The sequence below is a fragment of the Rattus norvegicus genome, chromosome 16 (genome assembly GCF_021556685.1).
Source record: "Rattus norvegicus strain SHRSP/BbbUtx chromosome 16, alternate assembly SHRSP_T2T, whole genome shotgun sequence".
Taxonomy (NCBI): domain Eukaryota; kingdom Metazoa; phylum Chordata; class Mammalia; order Rodentia; family Muridae; genus Rattus; species Rattus norvegicus.
In genome coordinates this window covers 18,016,288-18,038,886 of record NC_141549.1, presented here as the reverse complement: position 1 = coordinate 18,038,886, position 22,599 = coordinate 18,016,288, and the positions used below count along the sequence as shown (strand labels likewise).

Here is a 22,599-nt window from a genome sequence, read left to right as displayed (position 1 = left end):
AATTAATAAAGACTTAAACCGCCCACCTAGACAAGGTAAAATCGAACTAAATCAACCTAGTCCGCCTGGATCTGGATCGTCCTGCTCCGTTGTCTCCATCTTGATTCCTCCTCCTCCTCCTCCTCCTCCTCCTCCTCCTCCTCCTCCTCCTCCTCCTCCTCCTCCTCCTCCTCCTCCCCTTTCTCCCCCCCTTTTCCCCCCTTCTCCCCCTCTCCCTCCGCCTCCTCTTTGTCCTCCTCATCCTCTCTCCTTCTTAGGCTTTTCCCCGCCTACCCTTCCTTCTCAACCATTGATAGGCTTCGCCTTATCCTGGATCTGCCTTGTTGCATAATGACATCATCCTACATTTTCTGTCACTCCTCATTTTAAAAGAAATACTTTTAGTTTTTTTCATTCAGTATAATGGATTCTGTAGGTTTTTCTTTTCTTTTTTAATTTTTTGTTGGTTATTTTATTTACTTACACTTCGAATGTTATCTCACTTCCTGGTTTGCCCTCTGAAAATCCCCTAACCCACCTCCCTCCCCTGTATCTATGAGGGTACTCCCCTACCCAACCACCCATTCGTGCCTCACTCCCCTATGCTGGGGCATCAAGTCTTCATAGGACCAAGGGCCCCCTCTCCCATTGATGCCAGACAATGCCATCCTCTGCAGCATATGCAGCTGGAACCATGAGTCCCTCCATGTGTACTCTTTGGTTGGTGGTTTAGTCCTTGGGAGCTCTGGGGGGTCTGTCTGGTTGGTTGATGTTGTTGTTCTTCCTATGGGGTTGCAAACCCCTTCAGCTACTTCAGTCCTTCCCCTAACTCCTCCATTGGGGTCCCCATGCTCGATCCAATGGTTGGCTGCAAGCATCCAAATCTGTGTCACTAAGGCTCTGGAGAGCCTCTCAGGAGACACCCATATCGGGCTCCTGTCAGCAAGCACTTCTTGGCATCCATAGTAGTGACTGGGTTTGGTGGCTGCATATGATTTCCCCAGGTGGGGCAGTCTCTGGATGGCCTTTCCTTCAGTCTCTGCTTCACTCTTCTTTTCTTTTCTTTTTTTTTTTTCAGAGCTGGGGACCGAACCCAGGGCCTTGCGCTTGCTAGGCAAGCGCTCTACCACTGAGCTAAATCCCCAGCCCCCTGCTCCCCACTTTTTTAATTCTCTCACTCTCTCTTCCTCCCAAGTCCCTCCCACCCTCTACCTCTCCTGATTATTTTGTTTACCCTTCTAAATAGGACTGAAGTAGTCACACTTTGACCTTCCTTCTTCTTGAGTTTCACATGGTCTGTAAGTTGTATCATTGGAAGTCGGAGATTTTTTTCCCTAATATCCACTTACCAGTAAGTGCATACCATGTGTGTTCTTTTGTGATTGGGTTACCTCACTCTGGATGATATTTTCTGGTTCTGTCCATCTGTCTATGAATTTCATGAAGTCGTTGTTTTTAATAGCCGAGTAGTAAGTACTCCATTGTGTAGCTGTACCACATTTTCTGTATCCATTCCTCTGTTGAGGGATTTCTGGGTTGTTTCAGCTTCTGGCTAATATAAATAAGGCTGCTATGCACATAGTGGAGCATGTGTCTTTGTTGTATGTTGAGGATTTTCTGGGTATATGCCCAGGAGTGGTATAGCTGGGTCCGCAGTAGTACTAGGTCCAATTTTCTGAGGAACCTCCAAACTGATTTCCAGAATGGATATACCAGGTTCCAATCCTACCAGAAGGAATGGAGGGATGTTCCTCTTTCTTCACATCCTTTTCATCTTCTGAGTTTTTTTAAAGATTTATTTATTATATATAAGTACACTGTAGCTGCCTTCAGACACACCAGAAGAGGGCATCAGATCTCATTACAGATGGTTGTAAGCCACCATGTGGTTGCTGGGATTTGAACTCAGGACCTCTGGAAGAGCAGTCAGTGCTCTTAACCGCTGAGCCATCTCCCCAGCCCCTGAGTTTTTGATCTTAGCCATTCTGACTGGTGTGAGGTGGAATCTCAGGGTTGTTTTGATTTACATTTCTTTGATGACTAAGAATATTGAACATTTCTTTAGGTGCTTCTCGGCCATTCAAGAATCCTCAGTTGAGAATTCTTTGTTTAGCTTTGTACTCCATTATTATAGGGTTATTTTGGTTCTCTGGAGTCAAACTTCTTGAGTTCTTTGTATATATTAGATATTAACTGTCTATTGGATGTAGAATTGGTAAAGATCTTTTCCCAATCTGTAGGTTTCCATTTTGTCCTAATGACAGTGTCCTTTGCCTTACAGAAGCATTGCAATTTTATGAGATCCCATTTGTCTAAAGTTGATCCAAGAGCCTAGGCTATTGCTGTTTGTGCAGGAAATTTTCCCCTGTGCCAATGTGTTCGAGGCTCTTTTTCACTTTCTCTTCTATTAGTTTCAGTCTATCTGGTTTTATGTGAAGGTCTTTGATCCACTTGAACTTGAGCTTTGTACAAGAAGATAAGAATGGGTCAATTTGCATTCTTCTACATGCCTACTGCCACTTAGACAAGCACCATTTGTTGAATATGCTGTCATTTTCCCATTGGATGATTTCAGCTTCTTTGTAAAAGATCAAGTGACCATAGGTGTCTGTCTTCATTTCTGGTCATGCCTGTCTCTGTACCAATACCATGTGGTTTTTATCTTGATTGCTCTGTAATACAAGACCTCAATACAGCAGGTCAGGGATATTGAGGTCAGGGATGGTGATTCCCGCAGAAGTTCTCTTATTGTTGAGAATAGTTTTTGCTATCTTGGGCTTTTGTTGTTCCAAATGAATTTGAGAATTGCTCCTGCTATTTCTCTGGAGAACTGAATTGGAATTTTGATGGGGATTGCATTGAATCTATAGATTACTTTCGGCAAGATAGCCATTTTTACTATGTTAATCCTGCTGATCCATGAGCATGAGAGATCTTTCCATCTTTTGTGGTCTTCTCTTTCTTCAGAGACTTGAAGTTCTTGTCATGCAGATCTTTCACTTGTTTGGTTAGAGTCACACCAAGGTATTTTATATTATTTGTAGTTATTGTGAAGGGTGTTGTTTTCCTAATTTCTTTCTCAGTCCCTTGATCCTTTGAGTAGAGGAAGGCTACTGATTTGTTTGAGTTAATTTTATATCTAGTGAACTGGCTGAAGGAATTCACTGGTAGAATATTTGGGGTCACTTACATATACTATCACATTATCTGTTAATAGCGATATCTTGACTTATTCCTTTCTAATTTCTATTCCTTTGACCTCCATTTGTTGTCTAATTGCTCTGGCTAGGACTTCCAGTACTATATTGAATAGGTAGGGAGAGAGAGTAGGCAGCCTTGTCTAGGCCCTGATTTTAGTGGGATTGCTTCAACTTTCTCTCCATTTAGTTTGATGATGGCTATTAATTTGTGGTATATTGCTTTTACTATATTTAGGTATGGGCCTTGAATTTCTGATCTTTCCAAGATTCTTAACCTAAAGAGGTGTTCTATTTTGTCAAATGCTTTTTCAGCATCTAATGAGATGATCATGTGGTTATTTTCTTTGAGTGTGTTTATATAGTGGATTACGTTGATAATTTTCATATATTGAACCATCCCTGCATCCCTGGGATGAAGCCTACTTGATCATGATGGATGATCGTTTTGATGTGTTCTTGGATTCAGTAATTTTATTGAGAATGTTTTCATCAATATTTATAAGGGAAATTGGTTTGAACTTCTCTTTGTAGGGTCTTTGTGTGGTTTTATTAGCATAACTGTGACTTTGAATAACAAATTGAGTAGTGTTCCTTCTGTTCCTATTTTATGGAATAGTTTGAAGAGTATTGGTATTAGGTCTTTGAAGGTCTGATAGAATTTTGCACTAAAACCATCTGGTAGTGGTTTTTTGTTTGTTTGTTTGTTTTGTTTTGTTTGACGGGGAGGGTTTTTTTTTTTTTTTTGGTTCTTTTTTTCGGAGCTGGGGACCGAACCCAGGGCCTTGCGCTTCCTAGGTAAGCGCTCTACCACTGAGCTAAATCCCCAGCCCCGACGGGGAGGTTTTTAATGACTGCTTTTATTTCTTTTTTTAGGGGTTATGGGACTGTTTAGATGGTTTATCTGATCCTGATTTCACTTTGGTACCTTGTATCTGTCTACAAAATTATCCACTTCATCCAGATTTTCCAGTTCTGTTGAGTATAAACTATTGTAGTAGGATCTGATTATTTTTTGAATTTCCTTAGATTCTGTTGTTATGTCTCCCCTTTCACTTCTGACTTTGTTAATTTGGACACTGTTTCTGTGCATTTTGATTACTCTATCTATCTTGTTGATCTTCTCAAAGAACAAGTTCCTGGTTTTGTTGATTCTTTATATAGTTCTTTTTGTTTCTACTTGATTGATTTCAACCCTGAGCCTTCTACTCCTGATGGGTATATAGGCTTCTTATGTTATAGAGCTTTCAGATGTGTTGTTAAGCTACTAGTGTATGCTCTCTCCAAGTTCTTTATTGAGGCACTCAGAGCTTTGAGTTTTCCCCTTAGCTCTGCTTTCATTGTGTCCCATAAGTTTGGGTATGTTGTGCCTTCATTTTTTTAAATTCTAAAAAGTCATTTCTTTTTTTATTTCTTCCCTGACCAAGTTATTGGGTAGAGAGTTGTTCAGCTTCCACATGTATTTGGACTTTCTAGTTTTTTGCTTTGTTTTGTTTTGTTTGATTGTTGTTGTTATTGAAGACTAGCCTTAGTCCATGGTGATCTGATAGAATGCATAAGCTTATTTCAATCCTTTTGTATCTGTTGAGGCTTGTTTTGTGACCGATTATATGGTCAGTTTTGGAGAAGGTACTATGAGGTGCTGAGAAGAAGATGTATTCTTTTGACTTAGGGTAAAATGTTCTATAGATATCTGTTATATCCATTTGGTTCATAACTTCTGTTAGTTTCACTGTGTCTCTGCTTAGTTTCTGTTTCCATGATCTGTCCATTGGTGAGAGTGGGATGTTAAAGTCTCCCAATATTATTGTGTGAGGTTCAATGTGTGTTTTGAGCTTTAGCAAAATTTCTTTTATAAACATGGTTGCCCTAGCATTTGGGGAATTTTCAGCCTTTCACTCTAATGTAGCGTCTGTTTTTGTCACTGAGGTGTGTTTCCTGTATGCAGCAAAATGATGCACCCTGTTTACGTATCCAATCTGTTAGTCTATGTCTTTTTATTTAGTTCATTGATGTTAAGAGATATTAAGGACCAGTGATGGGTGCTTCCTGTTATTTTTATTGTTAGAGGTGGAATTATGTTTGTTTAGCTATCTTCTTTTGGGTTTGTTGAAAGAAGATTAATTTTTTGCTTTTTCTTGGGTATAGTTTCATTCCTTGTGTTGGAGTTTTCTATGTATTATTTTTGTAGGACTGGATTTGTGGAAAGATATTGTGTAAATTTAGTTTTGTCATGAAATATCTTGGTTTCATTCTCTATGGTAATTGAGAGTTTTTGCTGGATAAAGTAGCCTGGGCTGGCATTTGTATTCTCTCAGGATCTATATGCCATCTAGTCATCATATTCTGGCTTTTAGAGTCTCTGTTGAGAAGTCTGGTGTAATTCTGATAGGCCTGCATTACATGCTCCTTAACCTTTTCCCCTTAGTGCTTTTAATATTCTTTGTTTTGTGCTTTTATTATTTTGATTATTATGTGATGGGAGGAATTTCTTTTCTGGTCCAATCTATTTGGGGTTCTTTAGGCTTCTTGTATGTTTATGGTCCTCTCTTTCTTCAGGTTAGGGAATTTTCTTCTATAATTTTGTTGAAGATGTTTACTGGCCCTTTGTGTTGGGAATCTTAGCTCTCTTCTATGCCTATTTTCCTTAGGTTTGGTCTTCTCAATGTGTCCTAGATTTCCTGGATGTTTTGGGTTAGGAGCTTTCTGCATTTTGCATTTTCTTTGACTATTGTATCAATATTTTCTATGGTATCTTCTGCACCTGAAACTCCCTCTTCTATCTCTTGTGTTCTGTTGGTGATGCTTACATCTATGACTCCTGATCTCTTTCCTAGGTTTTCTATCTCTAGGGTTGTCTCCCTCTGTGATTTCTTTATTGTTTCTAATTCCATTTTTAGATCCTGGATGGTTTTGTTCAATTCCTTCACCTGTTTGGTTGTGTTTTCCTGAATTTCTTTTTTTTAAATAAATTTTATTCATCAACAATTTTATCAATGAGACACTCCCAGATCTGAATCCTCAAGCAGGTGCCTCAGAAGGCCCAATAAAATACACACACACACACACACACACACACACACACACAAAAATACTTATTGACACAAAATGAATGGTCAAGGTCACAGAGGAAAAAAAAAGCTAGCCATATTAACTAGTTAATCTTGTGGAAAATGGTGGTTCTGGCAGTATATATTAGTCTGTAACCATACCATGGGAAAAGGAGGCAAGAAGTCAGTGTCATACTGTGCTACATACTGAGTTAATAGCTAGACTGAAGTATACCACCTTTAAGAGAAGGCCGTTAAGAGAATTGGAACCATAGGCTTCAGTCAGAGATGGACCTCTGTGGGGTGTGGCCCTGCAGGTTCTAAAGGAGCCCCAGTTGGAGACCCAGCATCCGGCATACCATTTCTGTCCAATGCTGTCAGAAATGAATACCATCTGTCAGGGCACCCAGGTATTCAAACATTGACCCTGAGGTTTCTGGGATGCATCCACCATTTGGTGAGTTTGGTGCAGTCAAGAGTCTGGGAAGGAGGGGTGTTGTGAGGAAGATTTTTGTGCTACATGTTGAAGTGGCTCCATGGGGAAGGAGGACCAGCAACTATGCTTACAGCTGGCTGAGGACTCAGGGGGATTGAAGGGAATGAGCTTGTGCTTTCAGCTTGGTGGCTGGCAGCAGAGGGCTTTGTGGGTAGCAGACGAGGTATCATCTGGGGCAGACTGCTGAAGCCTGGCTGAGGAAGGGCGCATCTCCTGCTCCAAGGATCACTGGATTAACCAAGCCTTAACTTGTTCCTCCTTCAGTTTGAATCTGTTGGTCACGACCTTTCAATCCTTGAGGTCTGGGTATGGTTCAGTCTTGAAGTGTGGTTCCAGCTCCCAAAGCTGCTCCCAACTGTACTTCTGGTCATGGGGACCCAGGCTATAGGAGGTCAAAGAATTTGGAAATGCTTCCAGCTCATCTGTTGCTCACTTCAGGTGTGAGTGAAGGCATCTTTCCTGTATTTCGTTAAGGGAGTTATTTATGTCCTTCTTAAAGTCCTCTATCATCATCATGAGATGTGATTTTAAATCAGAATCTCGCTTTTCAGGTGTGTTGGGGTATCCAGGGCTTGCTGTGGTGGGAGAACTGGATTCTGACGATGCCGAGTAGCCTTGGTTTCTGTTGCTTATGTTCTTGTGCATGTTTCTCACCATCTGTTTATCTCTGGTGTTAGCTCCTCTTGCTGTCTCTGACTGGAGCTTGTCCCTCCTGTGATCCTGTAGTCTTTTGTGTGTCAGCACTCCTGCGAGTCAAGCTCCTTCCAGGCAAGGTTGGGGTGCAGACTGCTGTGATCTTAGGTGTGCCAGCACTCCTGGGAGACCAGCTCTCTCCGGGCAGGATTCTGTAGGTTTTTCTTATGTAAGCTTCTTTATGACAATGTCTGATCTTTCTAGTCATTGTTTCCTTGGAACTTTTGGGGTTTTTTTGAGACCCAGTCTCACTCTGAACCCTGTCTGGCCTGGAACTCACAAAGGTCCATCTGCTTCTGCATGTGTCACATTTCCTCTGGACTTTTCTCATAAATAGATGTTGAGTTATTCAAAGGATTTTTCTGTACTTAATGAGTTTGTTCTTTTGCCCTTGATTCTGTTTATATGCTTTTTTAACACTTATTGAATTCTGTATGCTGAAACATCCTTCTGTTATAGAACTAAATATCAAATTAATTTGGTCACTCATGATCTATTTAATGTACTGTTGAATTTGGTCCCAAGGGTTTTGTTAAAGATTTTCATCTGTGTTTATCTGGGAAGCTGGTCTACAGTTTTACTGTTGTATCTATGTCTGACTTTAATATCAGGTAATCTTTGCTCCTATACTGGCTGGTTTTGTGTCAACTTGACAAAAGCTGGAGTTATCACAGAGAAAGGAGCCTCCCTTGGGAAAATGCCTCCACGAGATCCAGCTCTATTAGTGATCAAAGGCAGAGGACCCAGCCCCTTGTGGGTGGTGCTGTCCCTGATCTGGTAGTCCTGGGTTCTTTCTGTAAGAAAGCAAGTTAAGCAAGCCAGGGGAAGTGTGCTTGCAGACAGGAGCCTAGCATGGCTGTCCTCTGAGAGGCTATACTAGCAGCTGACTGAGACAGATGCAGATATTTACTGCCAATCTTTGGACTGAGCCCAGGGACCCCAAGGAAGAGTTAGGGGGAGGACTGAGGGAGCTGAAGGGGGTTGCAACCCCATAGGAAAAACAACAGTATCAACTAACTGGACCCCTCAGAGCGCCCAGGCACTAAGCCACCAACCAAAGAGCGTACATGGACTGGTCCATTCCCCCTCCACTCCCCGTCCCCAAATATGTAACAGAGGCCTTGTCTGGCCTCAGTGGGAGGAGATGGGCTTGGTCCTGTGGAGATGTGATGCCCCAGAGAAGGGGGATGCTAGAGGGCTGAGGCAGGGGTGGGTGTGTGGGTGGGGGATCACACTCTTAGATATGAAGGGGAGAGAGGATGAGGTGGGGGGCTTCATGGAGGGGGACCGGGAAGTGAGACATTTGAAATATAAATAAGGGCTGGAGAGATGGCTCAGTGGTTAAGAGCACCGACTGCTCTTCCAGAGGTCCTGAGTTCAAATCCCAGCAACCACATGGTGGCTCACAACCATCTGTAATGAGATCTGATGCCCTCTTCTGGTGTGTTTGAAAACAGCTACAGTGTACTTATATATGATAAATAAATAAATATTTAAAAAAAGAAATGTAAATAAATAAAAGAATTAATTAAAGCAATACAAAACTAAATAGTCTCAGTCATTGTTTTTTGGGAGCTAGGAACTGGGAAAAGAAAACTTGGAATTCATCTATCTATCTATCAATCGATCGATCGATCGATCCATCGATCCATCCATCCATCTATCCATCCATCCATCCAACTATCTATCTATCTATCTATCTATCTATCTATCTATCTATCTATCTATCTATCCATCCATCCATCCATCATCCATCCATCTATCTATCATCTATCCATCTATCTATCCATCCATCTATCATCTATCTATCCATCTGTCTGTCTGTCTATCTATCTATCTATCTATCTATCTATCTATCTATCTATCTATCTATAACTAGACAGTACTGGGAGTGGCTAAGTCTGGAGTGCTTGTTTTGGTTCCAGCTAGTTAGGTAGGGATTTTTTTATAGTGTCACGAAGGTCTCTATGTATGGGTCAAGAGCACCGTGGAATGTTCCTCATTTTTCTTTCTGGCGCAGCAATCGCTAAACTGTATGGTCAGCTCAGGAAGTGCAGGATTGTTCTACCCTGCAGTGTGACACTGACCAACCGCACCCCACCTCCCCAAAATAGCTATGAGTGTCCAATCAAGACCGGGGTCAAGCAAAGTGGAAGAGCTTCACAGCCATCTTTCTTTCTGGTGCTACCAAGGTTGTGACTCGGTTCTGTCAGTTAATGGAGTCCCAAACTGTTCAGCTTCGATTTTCTCATGACTGTCAAACCCAGTATCAGAGTCAGGTCGCAGAAGGTCAGGAGAACGGAGCGGAAGTTCCTCACCGGCATCTTTCTTTCTGGCAACACCATCGTCGTTGCTCTCTGTCCTGTCTGTCCACTGAGGGAGTTTGGGGTCGTTGGACCTCAGGAGGCTGTAGGGCTGCTCCACCTTGGAACCACGTTGAGCTGCTTGAGGTCCGGAGCTCAGCCAAGGTGAGCATCGGGGATGCGGAGCGCGCAGGCGGGTCCCTCAGTCCCGGGAACCGCGGCGAAGACTGCAGCTGCGCGTGGACTGGTCGGTGGCCGAGGGTCTGAAGCCCCAGACTGGGCAGGAACCCCGGGGGTGGGGGTGGGGCGGGGGATGCAGGGTAGCTTTGTTTTGCCTAGTAGAACCTGGTTTTCCTCTTTTCCAGTTCCTGGGAAGCAGCTTCTGAAATCCTTTTGTTCTCCATCCAAAATGCTTTTGTTGTTGTGCTGTTGATTAACAGTTGAAATCCCTCAGTTCCCAGGGAGCCTCCTCTCCCACATTGCCAAATTCACTGGACCGGGGGGGGGGGGGGGGGGGCGCGATCCACCAATCTCCCCTGTGAGAAACGTAAGAGTGCAAGGAGTATGGCCATGTGTGAGGCAGTTGGAAGGTTTGTAGGATTCAACTTGTTTAATGTTGAGGTATGACTTTATGTGAAAAGATTATTACAGAAGGCCCGGGATAAAAAGTGTGAAACACGTTAAGCGGTAGCTAGAAGAGAAGGGCTTTCTTGGAGAGGTAACAGTATTGAGGTACCGGCTTAATAGAGCTTAGGAGTGTTTGTCTTTTCTGATCAGCCAATCGTTTTCAGGCAACAGTGAACAACTTGAGAGTTGGTTTTTCTCTAGGGTCAGACTCTAGTTTCCAACATCTCCATGTAGAGATCCAGGATTAACACCATAATTTATTGGTTATTCTGTTCTTTCTCTGGTTATATTTTTGGCACTTTTGCTAAGAATCAGGTGGGTTTATATTTATTTTTTCCTTTCCATCGTCGGACTGTACGTTTATATTTATAACACGACTCCGTCGGGGTTGCTTCGTTCTGTTCTGTTCTGTTCATTATAGACCTGCAGTGTGTTTTGAAATCAGGTAGAATGAAACACGCAGTGCTCTTTTTTGCTGAGGATATCTTGGGCTCCCCTGGGTCTCTTGAGCTTTCTTAGCAATTTTAAGAATTGTTTCTAATTGTGTGTAAAATGTGATACTTCAATGGGAATTTTATTGAATCTGAATTATGACTTTGAATTGTTTTAGCGACATTGATTCTTCTAATCCATGATTATGGTAGTCTTTTTTTCTTCTAGTGTCTTGTTTAACTTCTTTCTTACTTTTTCTTTTTTAGTGAAAACAATTTCACACAGTATATTCTGATTACACTTTTCTTCTCCCCAACTCCTCCCCAACCTGCCCCACCTCTCTGCCCAGCAAACTCCAAACCCTCTCTTTCTCTTTCTTTCTTTCTTTGGTAACCTAAAACTGCCTTTGTAGAACATTTTTCTGTCATCAGTGACTTGGAGATGTACTGGCATTTCGTGTTGAGTTTGTACCCTTGCTAAATACTTTATGATATCTAGAAGCCTTCTTGGTATAATCTTTTGGACCGCCCTTGTTCTTCACGGATATGTGTTACTTTTTACACAGAAAGTGTAACTATGTACCCCTGGCTGACTGGGAACTCTTATTCTTGATGTCTTAGCCTCCCACACACTGGGATTCCTGGTTTACATGATAGTAACAGTTTTGGGTTTTCTTCTTTATGTATGAAACAAGGTTGGTCTGACTTCCTCCTTTCTGATTCATATAACTGTCATTGCCTATGCCTGCATAATTTCCCCGGCTAATAGTTTAATACTATATTCAAGAAGTGTCATGAGTAGTCACCTAGTTGGTTTTTTTTTTTTTTTTGGTCTTTGAGACAATGCATTCAGTCCCCCACCCACATTTAGAATGTTATTACTAGTATGTGTCTGTCACACAAGCCTTTACTATGTTACTGTATGATTCTCCTGTGCCTACTAGATTCTGAACTTTTGTCATGACATGGTGTTTAATATTAGCAAAGACTGTCTTGCATCTGAGGTCAGTTATGCGATTTTTAATTCTTGATTTTGTCAGCATGGCACTGTACTTACTAATCTGCATATATCATAAGGAAACTTTACACATACTTGACTATGACTTGTCAAAGTGCTCGAATTTTATCTTTTCCATTTCAGTATGTAATTTGATTTCTATTCATGGGAAAGGAAACATGTGAGCATGTTTCCAAGTAAAGAGTTCCTTTCATTTATTTTTATTATCATATATTCATTCTACAAAGTAGCTTGGCTTCATTTTTGTTTTCCTCTAATGGTTTCACAGTACCAGTCTTATAAGTACCTAGCACTGGTGTACCATGTACCATGACCAACTGTTTATGTGAGTACCAGGGATCAGAAATTAGTTCTTTATGTTTAAATGGCAAGCAGGTTACCAACTAAACTGTCTTCCTGGACTTGGATTTCTTAATATTTTTTTCCAAATTAAATATTGCAAGTTGACTATATTTGATCTTGTACAATGCAAGAAAGCATTTCAGCTTTTTTGGGGGGGTGGTTGGGGGGTGTTTGTTTGGTTAGTTGACTTTTTTGTGTGTTTTTTGCTTTGCTAATGCCTTATCACCTGATAGGTGAAGTATTTTGAAGAAGCTTTCATTGGGTGCTGAGGAGAGTGTGTTCTGCACTTGTCTGATAGGTGCATTTGATCTATGGTGCAGCTTAACTCTGAAGATTGCAGTTGCTCTATCTATCTATCTATCTATCTATCTATCTATCTATCTATCTATCTATCTATCTATCTATCATCTATCTATCCATCCATCTATTCTATCTATCATTTATCTATCCTATCTATCTATCTATCTATCTATCTATCTATCTATCTGTCTATCTATCCATCCATCCATCCATCTATCTATCCATCCATCTATTTCTGGGTGATCCATTTGTGATATTGGAGTAATGAAGCTACACACTGTTGTTTTGTTTAAACCTTTTTGCCCAGTACTCACTCTTTGTGTGAAGAATGTTCAGCTTATTTATACTTATGTGAGCCATTCTCTATGGAATAGCCTCTTTATTTATATGTAGAGATCTTTTGGGTTAATAGTCAACTGGATAAAGATATATTAAGGAATAATTGTATTACCTCAGTATCTCTGACCCCTCTGACAATGCCATCCCCTCGTTTATATTCCCCTTAGCATTTTTGAGGGAAAAATGAAATCTTTTTGCATTATCATAGTAGGTTATCCTTCATAGGTCTTTGAAAATATTTAAGATTGTCTACAAGATACCAAGTACAAGCTTTCCCAAGTTTCCTACGAGCAGTCAAAAGGATGTGCACTGTTTTCCAAGAAGAAGTTGGGATATGAAGTCTTTGTTCCATATTATCTGTCAGACCAGGTTATTGGAGACTAATATTCTAGATCATATTTTCATTCTGATCCTTCTGATAAGCACATCAGAAGCTTGCAGATATCTAGAGAGACAATGGGAGTTAAACAGTGTATTGCTATCCTAAACTAGAACATGGAGCCCCTCTCCACAAGTATGCTGGTGAAATCCATTGAATTTCCAGGTTCCAGACCCCAGAGGCAGTTGGTTTTGTTTAATTCACGAACATGGTTGCATATGTTCACACACATACAATTGCACGTTCGTACATATGTGTGCATGCATGTGGAAGTCAGAATGACACCTTGGGTGCCATCCCTTGGGAGTTCTGTCCATCAGGCTTTTTGCCTGAAGCTTACCAATTGTCCTAGATTGGCTGACAACTGTGCACCAAGAACCCACCTGTCTCTACCTCCCTGGTACTGGTATTATAAGCGTGTGCCACCATGCCCAGCAATATTATATGGGTTAGTGGAGCGGGGGTGGGAAGGATGTATAACTCAGGATCTCTTGATTGAGAGTCAAGCACTTTTCCAAGCCCCATTCTTAGGCATTTTTAAGATTAGTCTCCAAATAGCTGGTGCTAACTCTGTTATGGATACTGACTAGTAAGGGTTGGTTCGTTTTGTTTTATTTATTTATTTTTTTCTTTTTTCTTTTTTTCGGAGCTGGGGACCGAACCCAGGGCCTTGCGCTTGCTAGGCAAGCGCTCTACCGCTGAGCTAAGTCCCCAACCCCTCATTTTGTTTTATTTTTTAAAGACAGCCTCACTATGTATCCCTATCTGGCCAGGAACTTACTATGTAAGACTGACCTTAAAGGAGATCTGCCTGCCTCTGCCTCCTTAGTGCTGGGATTAAAAGCAGGGATCGCTATGCCCAGACTAGTAGAATTGTTTTTATGACAGGCGCAACAGAGCCAGTACAGACTTTACTGGGATGGCCTGACAGTGTTAACCGGCATCTGCTTTTGCTTTATAGTGAAGGTGCAGTCTGGCATTAGAATTAAAATGCTAAGGAATATTATTTAGAACTCTGATGAACATTACCTGGATCAAACCTTTAATCAATGCAGCATTCTGTGAACATCATATGCTTTGAGTCTAGCTCTCCAACTCTGAGCCTCACCCTTCCTCCTGAAAATACTGGGCTATTCTTTAGGACTCTGTATCTTTTAAGGATGTGGCTATGAACTTCACCATCGAGGAGTGGGCTTTGCTGAATTTTCCCCAAAAAAGGCTGCACAGACATGTGATGCAGGAAACCTGCAGGAACCTGGTTGTCACAGGTAAGGATAAGATCACTGCCTTGTGTATTCCATGAGAAAACACTGTTTTGCTTATCAATGATGCTTCAAGATTTGTACAATAACAGAATTTTGATGAATAAATCAGTAATAATCATGTTATACCAGAAACCTACTTAGAATCTAATCTTTTGGGGTTGGGGATTTAGCTCAGTGGTAGAGGACTTGCCTAGCAAGTGCAAGGCCCTGGATTCGGTCCTCAGCTCCGAAAAAAAAAAGAAAAAAAAAAGAATCTAATATTTTTCTTTTTTAGTGTTTTTTTCACATTTTTTTACTTTTTTTTCTTTTATTGGATTTTTTTAAATTTACATTACTAATGTTTTCCCCTTTTCTGGTTTCCCATCCAGAAACTCGCTACCTCCCCGTGCTTCTTGAGGTGCTCCCCCAACTACCCATTCCCTCCAAACTCCCCTCCCTGGCATTCCTCTACACTGGGGCATTGAACCTTGACATCCCCCCTCTGTATTTGTCATGTTCTGGCTGAGCCTCTCAGGAGACATCCATATCAGGCTCCTGTCAGCATGCACTTCTTGGCATCCCCGATAATGACTGGATTTGGTGGCTGTATATGGGATAGATCCCCAGGTGGGGCACTCTCTGGATGGCCTTTCCTTTACTCTCTGCTCCACACTTTGTCTCCATGTTTCCTCCTGTGAGTATTTTTGTTCCCCCTTCTAAGAAGGACTAAAACATCCACACTTTCCTCTTCCTTCTTGAGCTTCATGTGGTCTGTGAATTGTATCTGGGGTATTCCAAGCTTTGGGGCTAATATCCACTTATCAGTGAGTGCATACCTTATGTGTTCTTGTGTGATTGGGCTACCTCACTCAGGATGATATTTTCTAGTTCCATCCATTTGCCTAAGAATTTCATGAAGTCATTGTTTTCAGTAAACTGAAAAGTACTCCATTGTGTAAATGTACAATGTTTTCTGTATGCATTCCTCTGGCTATTATAAATAAGACTTCTATGGATATAGTGGAGCATGTGTCTTTGTTGTATGTTGGAGCAACTTTGGGTATAGCCCAGGACTGGTATAGCTGGGTCCTCAGGTAGTAAGTACTATGTCCAATTTTCTGAGGAACTGCCAGACTGATTTCCAGAGTGGTTGTACCAGCTTACAATCCCAACAACAAAGGAGGAGTATTACTCTTTCTCTACATCCTCGCCAGCATCTGCTGTCACCTGAGTTTTTGAACTTAGCCATTCTGACTGGTGTGAGGTGGAATCTCAGGGTTGTTTTGATTTGATTTCCCTGATGATTTAGGATGCTGAACATTTCTTTAAGTGCTTCTCTGTCATTCAGTATTCCTCAGTTGAAAATTCTTTGTTTATCTCTGTACCCCTTTTTCTAATAGGATTATTTGATTCTCTGGAGTCTAACTTCTTGAGTTCTTTGTATATATTAGATATTTGTCCTCTATCAGATGTAGGACTGGTAAAGATCTTTTCCCAATATGTTGGTTGTCATTTTGTCCTGCTGACAGTATCCTTTGCCTTATAGAAGCTTTGCAATTTTATGAGGTCCCATTTGCCAATTCTTATTTTAGACCATAAGTCATTGGTGCTCTGTTCAGGAAAATTTCCCCAGTGCCCATGTGCTTGAGACTCTTCCCCACTTTTTCTTCTATTAGTTTGCGTGTATCTGGGTTTATGTGGAGGTCTTTGATCCATTTGGACTTAAGCTTTGTACAGGGTAATAAGAATGGGTCAATTTTCATTCTTCTACATGCTGACCGCTAGTTGAAACAACACCATTTGTTTAAAATACTGTCTTTTTCCCATTGGATAGTTTTAGCTCCTTTGTCAAAGATCAAGTGACCATAGGTATGTGTGTTCATTTTTGGGTCTTCAATTCTATTCCATTGATCTACCTACCTGTTTCTGTACCAATACCATATAGTTTTTGTCACAATTGCTCTGTAATACAGCTTGAGGTCAGAGATGGCTATTCCCCCAGAAATTCTTTTATTGTTAAGAATAGTTTTTGCTATCCTGGGGTATTTTGCTTTTCCAAATGAATCTGCAAATTACTCTTTCTAACTATGAAGAATTGAGTTGGAGTTTTGATGGGGATTGCATTGAATCTGTAGATTGCTCTCCGTAAGATGGCTATTTTTACTATATTAATTCTGCCAATTCACAAACCTGGGAGATCTTTGCATCTTCTGAGATCTTCTTCAATTTCTTTCTTCAAAGATTTGAAGTTCTTGTCATACAGATCTTTCACTTGCTTGGTTAGAGACACACCAAGGTATTTTATATTATTTGTGGCTATTGTAAAGGGTGTCATTTCCCTCATTTCTTTCTCAGCCTGTATATCCTTTGAGTAGAGTAAGGCTACTGATTTGTTTGAGTTAATTTTATACCCAGCCACTTTGCTGAAGTTGTTTATCCAGTTTAGGAATTCTCTGGTGGAATTTTTGGGGTCACTTAAGTATACTATCATATCGTCTGCAAATCATGATATTTTGACTTCTTCCTTTCAAATCTCTATCCCTATGGCCTCTTTTTATTGTCTAATTTGTCTGGCTAGAACTTCAAGTACTATATTGAATAGGTAGGGAGAGAGTGGGAAGCCTTGTCTAGTCCCTGATTTTAGTGGGATTGCTTCAAGTTTCTCTCCATTTATCTTGATGTTGGTTTGCTGTATATTGCTCTTACTATGTTTAGGTATGGGCCTTAAATTCCTGATCTTTCCAAGACTTTAAGTATAAAATGCTTTCTTAGCATGTAATGAGATGATCATGTGGTATTTTTGTATATAGTGGATTACTTTGATGGTTTTTCATATATTGAACCATCTTTGCATCCCTGAGATGAAGCCTACTTGATTATGATGGATGATTGTTTTGATGTGTTTTTGGATTCAGTTTGTGAGTATTTTATTTAGTATTTTTGCATAGATATTCATGAGGGAAATTGGTCATAAGTTCTCTTTCTTTGTTGGGTCTTTGTGTGGTTTAGGTATAAGAGAAATTGTGGCTTCAAAGAATGAATTGGGTAGTGTTCCTTCTGTTTCTCTTTTGTGGAATAGTTTGGAGAGTACTGGTATTAGGTCTTCTTTGACGGTCTGATAGAATTCTGCAATAAAACCTTCTGGTCCTGGGTGTTTTTTGGTTGGGAGACTTCTTATGACTTCTTCTATTTTTTTAAGGGGTTATAGGAATCTTTAGATGGTTTATCTGATCCTGATTTAACTTTGGCACTTGGTATTTGTCTAGAAAATTGTCTATTTCATCCAGATTTTACAGTTTTGTTGAATATAAGCTTTTGTAGTAGGATCTGATAGTTTTTTGAATTTTTTCAGTTTCTGTTGTTATATCTCCCTTTTCATTTCTGATTTTGTTAACTTGGATACACTCTCTGTACCCTCTGGTTAGTCTGGCTAAGGGTTTAGCTATCTTGTTGATTTTCTCAAAGAACCAGCTCCTGGTTTTGTTGATTCTTTTGTATGGTCCTTTTTGTTTCTACTTGGTTGATTTCAGCTCTGAGTTTGATTACTTCCTGCCTTCTACTCTTCTTGGGCGAATTTGCTTTGCTTCTTTTTATTCTAGAGCTTTCAGGTGTGCTGTCAAGCTGTTAGTGTATTCTCTCTCCAGTTTCTTTTTAAAGGCATCCAGCTATGAGTTTTCCTCTTAGCATTGTTTTCATTGTATCCCATAAGTTTGGGTATGTTGTGCTTTCCTTTTTCTTTCTTTTTTTTTTTTTAAGACTTACTTATTTACTTTATGAATGTGAGTACACTGTTGCTGTCTTCAGACACCAGAAGAGGGCATCGGATCTCATTACAGATGACTGTGAGCCACCATGTGGTTGCTGGGATTTGAACTCAGGACCTTTGGAAGAGCAGTCAGTGCTCTTAACCACTGAGCCATCTGTCCAGTCCCTGTGCTTTCCTTTTCATTAAATTCTAAAAAGTCTTTAATTTCTTTTTTTATTTTTTCCTTAACCAAATTATCATTGTACCCAATGCATTGTGGGTTTCACACATATATGGGCTTTTTGTTGTTTTTATTGTTATTGAAGACCAGCCTTAGTTCGTGGTGATCTGGTAGGATGCATGGGATTATTTCAGCCTTTTTTTTTTTAATCTATTGAGGCCTGTTTTGTGACCAATTATATGGTCAATTTTGGATAAGGTACTATGAGGTGCTAAGAAGAAGGTACATTCTTTTGTTTTCAGATGAAATGTTTTATATGTATATATCTGTTACATCCATTTGGTTCATAACTTGTTAGTTTCACTCTGTCTCTCTTTAGTTTCTGTTTCCATGACCTGTCCATTGATGAGAGTGGGGTGTTGAGGTCTCCTACTATTATAGTGTGAGGTGCAATATATGCTTTGAGCTTTAGTAAAGCTTCTTTTATGAATGTGGGTGCCCTTTCATTTGAAGCATAGATGTTCTGAATTGAGAGTTCATATACTTTTCGTTTGATGAATATGAAGTGTCCTTTCATTACCTTTTTTGATAACTTTTGGTTGTAAGTTGATTTTATTCTATATTAGAATGGCTACTCCATCTTGTTTCTTGGGACCATTTGCTCAGAATTTTTTTTTCCAGACTTTCGCTCTTAGGTAGTGTCTCTCTGTCACTGAGGTGCATTTCCTGTAGACAGCAAAATGCTGGGTCCTGTTTAGATATCCAGTCTGTTAGTATTGGGGAATTGAGAGCATTGATGTTAAGAGATATTAAGGAACAGTGATTGTTGTTTCCCGTTATTTTTGTTGTTGGGGTGGAATTATGTTTGTGTGGCTCTCTTCTTTTGGGCTTGTTTATTACTTTCTTGCTTTTTCTAGGGTGTAATTTCCCTCCTTGTTCTGGAGTTTTCCATCTATTATCCTTTGTAGGGCTAGATTTGTGAAAACATACTGTGTAAATTTGGCTGTGTCATGGAACATATTGGTTTTTCCATCTATGGTAATTGAGAGTTTTGCTGGATACACTAGCCTGGGCTGGCATTTGTGTTCTCTTAGGGTCTGTATGGCATCTGCTCAGGATCTTCTGGCCTTCATAGTCTTCTGTTGAGAAGTCTTGTGTGATTCTGATAGGTCTGCCTTTATATGTTACTTGACCTTTTTCTCTTACTGCTTTTAATATTTTTTCTTTGTTTTGTGCACTTGGTGTTTTGACTATTATGTAATAGGAGGAATTTTTTCTGGTCCAATCTGTTTGGAGTTCTGTAGGCTTCTTGTATGTTTATGGGCATTTCTTCTTCAGGTTAGGGAAGTTTTCTTCTGTAATTTTGTTGATATTTACTGGTCCTTTAATTTGGGAATCTCCAATCTCTTCTATACCTATTCTATTATCCTTCATTTCGGTCTTCTCAATGTGTCCTGGATTTCCTGGATGTTTTGGGTTAGGAGCTTTTTGTTTTTCGCATTCTCTTTGACTATTGTGTCAATGTTTTCTATGGTGTCTTCTGCCCCTGAGATTCCCTTTTCTTTCTTTCTTTTTTTTTTTTTCCGGAGCTGGGGACCGAACCCAGGGCCTTGCACTTGCTAGGTAAGTGCTCTACCACTGAGCTAAATCCCCAACCCCTGAAATTCCCTTTTCAATCTATTGTATTCCGTCAGTGATACTCGTGTCTGTGACTCCTGATCTCTTTCCTAGGTTTTCTATCTCCAGGGTTGTCTTCTTTTGTGACTCCTTTATTGGTTCTATTTCTATTTTAAGATCCTGGGTGGTTTTGTTCAATTTCTTCACCTGTTTAGTTGTGTTTTCCTGTAACCCTTTAAGGATTTTTGTGTTTCCTTTTTAAAGGCTTCACTTGTTTACCTGTGTTGCCCCGTTGCCCTGTATTTCTTTTTTTTTTTTGGTTCTTTTTTTTTTTTTTTGGAGCTGGGGACCGAACCCAGGGCCTTGCGCTTCCTAGGCAAGCACTTTACCACTGAGCTAAATCCCCAACCCCTGCCCTGTATTTCTTTAAGGGAGTTATTTATGTCCTTCTTAAAGTCCTCTATTATCATTACCACGAGATGTGATTTTAAATCCAAATCATGCTTTTCCAGTGTGTTGGGATATCCAGTATTTGTTGTGGTGGGAGAACTGGGTTCTGATGATGCCACGTAGTCTTGGTTTCTTCTGTTTAGGTTCCTGTGCTTGCCTCTCGCCATCTGCTTATCTCTGATGTTAGTTGGTCTTGCTGTCTCTGACTGGAGCTTTTCCCTCCTGTGGGCCTGTGAGCCTGTGATCTTAGGAGTGAGAGTGCTCCTGGGAGACCAGCTCTCTCTGGGATGGTTTTGGGTCCAGAGGACTGTGGGAAAGCCCCATCTCTGTGTACAGATGGAGACTGGAATTCAGAATCTAATATTTTTCTATGGTGTTGTATTAAGTCAAATTGATTTTTCTGGATCTACATTCTAGCAAAAAAGCAAGGAGACGGGATCCTTGATAATGACTCTGAAAATTCAAGGACAATTTTCCTTTGACCGTTGCTGGTATTCAACAGCACATACTAACACATAAGGAGATGGACCATATATATGTCAAGTATGTGGTAAAGCCTTTCATTCTTCTAGTTCTTTCTTGACACATACAAGAACTCATACTGGAGAACAGCTTTATATATGTAAGCAATGTGGCAAAACCATCACTTATTCCAGTGGCCTTCGCCACCGTGAACCCACAGTGGAGAGAAACCCTTTGAATGCAAGCAAATTTCTGAAAGTCTTTCGTTCTTTGAGGAAGGTTGAGAGTCATGAACAAACCTCAATAGAATGAAATACATATGTAATGAATGTGGGATAGCCCTTAGTGAGCACAGTTCCCTTCAGTGCCATGAAAAGATTCATAGTTTAGAGAAACCCTATATATACAAGCAATGTGGGAAGACATGCGCTTGTTCTAGTGCCTTGCAAAGACATGAACGAATTCATACTAGAGTGAAACCCTGTGAATACAAGGTATGCGGGAAAGCTTTCATTGATTACAGTTCTCTTCAGTGTCGTGAAAGGATTCATAGTGGAGAGAAGCCCTATGCATGTAAGCAGTGTGGGAAAGCCTTCATGCATCACAATGCTCTTCGATACCATGAACAGATTCACAGGGGCGAGAAGGCCCATGGCTGTAAGCAGTGTAGGAAAGTCTTTGTGTTGAGCAGCGCACTGAAAAAACATGAGCGAATCCATAGTGAATGGAAACCTTGTCTATGCAGGGTGTGTGGGAAAGCCTTCACATTTCATAGTTTCCTCACACAGGGGAGGAACCCTATGCATGCAAACAGTGTGAGAAAGCCTTTAGTACCACAGTTCTCTTCGTTGCCATGAAAATATTCACAGTGCAGAGAAACCCTGTGTATGTAAGCTGTGTGGGACAGCCTTCACTTATCATAGTTCTCTTCACCGCCATGAAAGAATCCACAGAGGAGAGAAACCATATGCATGTAAATTCTGTGCAAAAGCCTTCACTGATCATAGTTCCCTATGATGCCATGATGGAATTCACACTGGAGGGCTGGAGAGATGGCTCAGTGGTTAAGAGCACTGACTGCTCTTCCAGAGGTCCTGAGTTCAATTCCCAGCAACCACATGACAGCTCATAACAATCTGTAATGAGATCTGGTGCCCTCTTCTGGCCTGCAGGCATATATAGAGAGAACACTGTATACATAATAAATAAATAAATAAAGAATTCTTAAAAAAAGAATTCACACTGGAGAGAAATCATATGTATGTAAACAATGTGGAAGATCCTACAGTACTCACGGTTCTCTTAGACACCATGAAGGGGTGCACTGTGTGTAAGGTACATTGAAAGACCTTCTCCCCTTTGACTAAGTTTTAATTTCATAAACTCAAAAAAAAAAAAAACCCACCATAGTTGTAAGCTATGCGAATAAGCCTTAGCACGTTCTAGTTCCTTTAAAATAAAACATGGAGACACAATGGTAATTATCTCTAAATATAGACTAAAGGAAAGCTCCAGATCTTTCTAGCAAACGTGAGGGCATAATGAATTTAACTTGTATCAAGGTAAAGCATGTGGGATTATCCCTACCTGTTTCAGTTCAGCTCTGAGAAACCACTATGGGGATGAGAAGATGGCTCAGTTTGTATAGTCCCTGCCATAGAAACACACAAAAGGCAATAGACTGGATTTTCCTACTAGACTCTTGTCATCCATCACCCTCCGGCCTCTATGTGCAAGTACAATGCG

General features: G+C 40.5%; 1 pseudogene; it reads right to left on the bottom strand.

The window, feature by feature from the left end:
• Positions 1–6,679: 6,679 nt before the first annotated feature.
• Positions 6,680–9,760, bottom strand: LOC148000422 (homeobox protein Crxos pseudogene; annotated as a pseudogene).
• Positions 9,761–22,599: the final 12,839 nt, after the last annotated feature.